Source organism: Triticum dicoccoides, chromosome 7B, assembly GCF_002162155.2.
Source record: "Triticum dicoccoides isolate Atlit2015 ecotype Zavitan chromosome 7B, WEW_v2.0, whole genome shotgun sequence".
NCBI lineage: Eukaryota > Viridiplantae > Streptophyta > Magnoliopsida > Poales > Poaceae > Triticum > Triticum dicoccoides.
The window spans coordinates 750,881,037-750,887,192 of record NC_041393.1 but is presented as its reverse complement, the minus strand read 5'-3'; positions in this window follow the sequence as shown (position 1 = coordinate 750,887,192).

Here is a 6,156-nt window from a genome sequence, read left to right as displayed (position 1 = left end):
CCTAATTCGAATAGGGCGTAACGGGCCCTGGGTTAGCGGGCTGTAAATGGGCTATATGCGAACAGACCGTTAACATGCTTTCAGTGGGCCGGCCCGCCACCTTTTGACCAAGTCAAACAGGCCGGCCTTTTCACAGGAATGGGCCTCTGTTGGGTCGTGCCACGTGTAGCCGTATCATATGCGCCTTCAGTCCAATGAGCGGATGACATCTGTCCCAATGGTGAGCCGACACGTGTTTCCTCCAGCCAATGATGATTTTACACGTGGAACCCCATTGGTCGGGGCTGTTAACGGGTTATCGGATCCAAAACCCGACCCGATAGCTTAACGGTGTTCCGTTACGGTGGATGCCACGTGTCGGTCACCCTTGACGAAAGCACTTCTGTGACGCGTGATTTATCGTCATGGAAGTGGACACTTCTGTGATGATAATTTTGGTAATGTCATGGAACACTTCTACGACAGCACAGGTATGACTATCTTGATTCTGTCATAAAATCATCATGGATGTACATGCATGACAAAAAACGCGACCTACTGTGACAAACACGTATCATCACGGAAGTGTATTTTTTTTATAGTGTTGTATGATACGAGTCTTTGCTTTTTAGTTTACCACAATCATCCTTGCTGTACACACCTTTTGGGAGAGACACACATGATTCATAATTTATTAGAATACTCTATGTGCTTCACTTATATCTTTTGAGCTAGACAATTTTGCTCTAGTACTTCACTTATATCTTTTTAGAGCACGACGGTGGTTTTATTTTGTAGAAATTTTTGATCTCTCATGCTTCACTTTTATTATTTTTAGAGTCTTTTAGAACAGCATGGTATTTGCTATGGTTATAGATTTGGTCCTAGAATGATGAGCATCCAAGTTGGGTATAATAAAAACTATCTTAGAAAGTGCATTAAACACTAGGATCAATTTGATGCTTGATAATTGTTTTGAGATATAAAGGTGGTAATGTTAGAGTCATGCTAGTTGGGTAATTATGAAATTGAGAAATACTTGTGTTAAAGTTGGCAAGTCTCGTAGCATGCACGTATGGTAAACGTTGTGTGACAAATTTGAAGCATGGGGTGTTATTTTGATTGCCTTCCTTATGAGTGGAGGTCGAGATCGCGTGATGGTTAACTCCTACCAACCCTCCCCTTAGGAGCATGCGTAGTAGTACTTTTCTTCGAGGGCTAATAAACTTTTCTAATAAGTATATGAGTTCTTTATGACTAATGTGAGTCCATGGATTATACGCACTCTTACCCTTCCATCATTGCTAGCCTCTATGATACTATGCATTGCCCTTTCTCACCTTGAGAGTTGGTGCAAACTTCGCCGGTGCATCCAAACCCCGTGATATGATGCGCTCTATCACACATAAACCTCCTTATATCTTCCTCAAAACAGCCACCATACCTACCTATTAAGGCATTTCCATAGCCATTTCGAGATATAGCAACTTTCCACCGTTCCGTTTATTATGACACGCTCCATCATTGTCATATTGCTTTTGCATGATCATGTAGTTGACATCGTATTTGTGGCAGAGCCACCTTTATAATTCTTTCATACATGTCGCTCTTGATTCATTGCATATCCCGGTACACCGCCGGAGGCATTCACATAGAGTCATATTTTTTCTAAGTATTGAGTTGTAATTCTTGAGTTGTAAGTAAATAAAAGTGTGATGATCATCATTATTAGAGCATTGTCACAGGTGAGGAAAGGATGATGGAGACCATGATTCCCCCACAAGTCAGGATGAGACTCCGGACTTTATGAAAAATAAAAGAGGCCAAAGAAGCCCAAATAAAAAAAGAGGCCAAAGAATCCCACCAAAATAAAAAAATGAGAGAAAAAGAGAGAAGGGACAATGTTACTATCCTTTTTCCACACTTGTGCTTCAAAGTAGCACCATGATCTTAATGATAGAGAGTCTCCTATGTTGTCAATTTCATATACTAGTGGAAATTTTTCATTATAGAATTTCGCTTGTATATTCCAATGATGGGCTTCCTCAAAATGCCCTAGGTCTTCGTGAGCAAGCGAGTTGGATGCACACCCACTTAGTTTCTTTTGTTGAGCTTTCATACATTTATAGCTCTAGTGCATCTGTTGCATGGCAATTCCTACTCCTTTCATTGACATCAATTGATGGGCATCTCCGTATCCCATTGATTAGCCGCGTCAATGTGAGACTTTCTCCTTTTTTGTCTTCTCCACACAACCTCCATCATCATATTCTATTCCACCCATAGTGCTATATCCAGGGCTTACGCTCATGTATTGCGTGAGGGTTGAAAAAGCTGAAGCGCGTTAAAAAGTATGAACCAATTGCTTGGCTAAAACCGGGGTTGTGCATGATGGGAGTATTTTATGTGACAAAAATGAAGCATGGCCAAACTATATGATTTTGTAGGGATAAGCTTTCTTTGGCTATGTTATTTTGATAAGACATGATTCTTTGTTAGTATGCTTGAAGTATTACTATTTTTATGTCAATACTAAACTTTTATCTTGAATCATTTGGATATGAACATTCATGCCACAATAAAGAAAATTACATTGAGAAATATGCTAGGTAGCATTCCACATCAAAAATTCTGTTTTTATCATTAACCTACTCGAGGACGAGCAGGAATTAAGCTTGGGGATGCTTGATACGTCTCCAACGTATCTATAATTTTTGATTGTTCCATGCTATTATATTACCTGTTTTGGATGTTTAATGGGCTTTACTAAGAACTTTTATATTGTTTTTGGGACTAACGTATTAACCAGAGGCCCATCCCAAATTGATGTTTTCTTGCCTATTTCAGTGTTTCGCAGAAAATGAATATCAAATGGAGTCCAAACGGAATGAAACCTACGGGAGAGTTATTTACGCAATCCAGGAGACTTGGAGTGGACATCAAGAAACAAACGAGGAAGCCAAGAGGCAGAGAGGCGCGCCCCAGGGGGTGGGCACGCCTCCCACCCTCGTGGGCCCCTCGTGGCTCCCTTAACCGACTTCCTTCGCCTATATATATCTATATACCCTGAAAATATCCAGAAGCACCACGAAACCCTATTTCCACCGTCGCAACCTTCTGTACCCGTGAGATCCCATCTTGGGGCCTTTTCCGGCGCTCTGTCGGAGGGGGAATCAATCACGGAGGGCTTCTACATCAACACCATAGCCTCTCCGATGAAGTGTGAGTAGTTTACCATAGACCTTCGGGTCCATAGTTATTAGCTAGATGGCTTCTTCTCTCTCTTTGATTCTCAATACAAAGTTCTCCTCGATCTTCTTGGAGATCTAATCGATGTAACTCTTTTTGCGGTGTGTTTGTTGAGATCCGGTGAATTGTGGGTTTATGATCAAGTTTATCTATGAGAAATATTTGAATCTCCTCTCAATTCTTTTATGTATGATTGGTTATCTTTGCAAGTCTCTTCAAATTATCAGTTTGATTTGGCCTACTAGATTGATCTTTCTTGCAATGGGAGAAGTGCTTAGCTTTGGGTTCAATCTTGCGGTATCCTTTCCCAGTGACAGTAGGGGCAGCAAGGCACGTATTGTACTGTTGCCATCGAGGATAAAAAGATGGGGTTTATATCATATTGCTTGAGTTTATCCCTCTACATCATGTCATCTTGCCTAATGTGTTACTCTGTTCTTATGAACTTAATACTCTAGATGCATGCTGGATAGCGTTCGATGTGTGGAGTAATAGTAGTAGATGCAGAATCATTTCGATCTACCTGTCGCAGCCGTGATGCTTATATACATGATCATGCCTAGATATTCTCATAACTATGCACTTTTCTATCAATTGCTCGACAGTAATTTGTTCACCCACCGTAATACTTATGCTATCTTGAGAGAAGCCACCAGTGAAACCTATGGCCTCGGGGTCTATTTTCCATCATATAAGTTTCCGATCTATTTTATTTTGCAATCTTTACTTTCCAATCTATATCATAAAAATACCAAAAATATTTATCTTATTATTATCTCTATCAGATCTCACTTTTGCAAGTGGCCGTGAAGAGATTGACAACCCTTTATCGCGTTGGTTGCAAGGTTCTTATTTGTTTGTGTAGGTACGAGGTAAACTAAGGGAAAACTTACGCTACCTTGCTGCATCACCCTTTCCTCTTCAAGGGAAAACCAACGTCGTGCTCAAGAGGTAGCACCTACCCCCTGGGGGCGCCTCTAGTCTTGTGGGCCTCCACCGACCTCAACTCCAACTCCATATATTCACGTTCAGGGAGAAAAAAATCAGAGAGAAGGATTCATCATGTTTTATGATACGGGTGCCGCCAAGCCTTGTTCTTCCTCGGGAGGGCAAATCTGGAGTCCGTTCGGGGCTCCGGAGAGGGGAATCCGTCGCCTTCATCATCATCAACCATCCTCCGTCACCAATTTCATGATGCTCACCACCGTGCGTGAATAATCCCATCATAGGCTTGCTGGACAGTGATGGGTTGGATGAGATTTATCATGTAATCGAGTTAGTTTTGTTAGGATTTGATCCCTAATATCCATTATGTTATAAGATTGATGTTGCTATGACTTCGCCATGCTTAATGCTTGTCACTAGGGCTCGAGTGCCATGATTTTAGATCTGAGCCTATTATGTTTTCATGAATATATGAGTGTTCTTGATCCTATCTTGCAAGTTATAGTCACCTACTACGTGTTATGATCCGGCAACCCCGGAGTGACAATAGTCGAGACACTTCCCGGTGATGACCGTAGTTTGAGGAGTTCATGTATTCATAAAGTGCTAATGCTTTGGCCCAGTACCCTATCAAAAGGAGGCCTTAATATCCCTTAGTTTCCAATAGGACCCCGCTGCCATGGGAGGGTAGGACAAAAGATGTCATGCAAGTTCTTTTCCATGAGCACGTATAACTATATTTGGAATACATGCCTACATTATATTGATGAATTGAAGCTAGTTCTGTGTCACCCTATGTTATAACTGTTGCATGATGAATGCCATCCGACATAATTATCCATCATTGATCCATTGCCTACGAGTTCGTTTCATATTGATCTTTGCTAAGTTACTTTTCCGTTGCCACTGTTATGATTGCTATAAAACTGCTGTTGTCACTTTTGCCACCATTACCGTTACTTTCATACTACTTTGCTACTTAATACTTTGTTGTAGATATTAAGTCTTTCAGGTGTGGTTGAATTGACAACTCAGCTGCTAATACTCAAGAATATTCTTTTGCTCCTGTTGTGTTGAATCAATAAATTTGGGTTGAATTCTCTACCCTTGAAAACTGTTGTGATCCCCTATACTTGTGGGTTATCATGTACATGTGAATGTAAATGTTTGTCTGGGATTCGTCGTGTGGGATGTACATACAAACGGAAATGTTCTTCTTGGATTGACTGTGTGGGGTGTACATACAAACGGAAACATATTTCGTGGATCGACTGTGCGAGTTGTACATACGAAGGGAAACATTTCTCTAAGATTCACTGTATGGGATGTACTTACGAACGAAAACGCGTGGGCCTGTATAATTGTATGCGATTGCTAGCTCGATCACACACAAGCTCATTTTGCGCAGCGTGTGCGACCGGAGGGCCTATCCCCAACGCTTTCTGGGTCGTGTGGGAAGGACCCCCTTATCACCCACATTCACTAGGAGACGATTTAAAATGTCGTCGTGAAAAGGGGTTAAAACCATTTGTATAGCAGCTCGTTGTACCAAACCCAGAGCAGATGCGTACAAGTAGAGGCATACGGTAGTGTCAGCGCATCCGGAATGATATGGATGAATTTTAAGCAGGAGGTCCGACTAGGCAATGCATTCTATGCAATGAATTTGGCCATAGGGACACTAATTGTCCCACTTTCGTCACTGGGCATGGACGAGGCAACCGGGGACGAAGAGGAGGTAGAGGAAGTAGAGGAGTAAGAGGGAGAGGAAGAAGATAAGCTAGGAGTACTATTAAGTGTGGCACTATGTTCTGAATTTGTATTAAGTGTGGCACTATGTTCTGAATTTTTATTAAGTGTGGCACTATGTTCTGAATTTGTATTAGGTGTGGCACTATGTTCTGAATTTTTATTAAGTGTGGCACTATGTTCTGAATTTGTATTAAGTGTGGCACTATGTTCTAAATTTGTATTAAGTGTGGC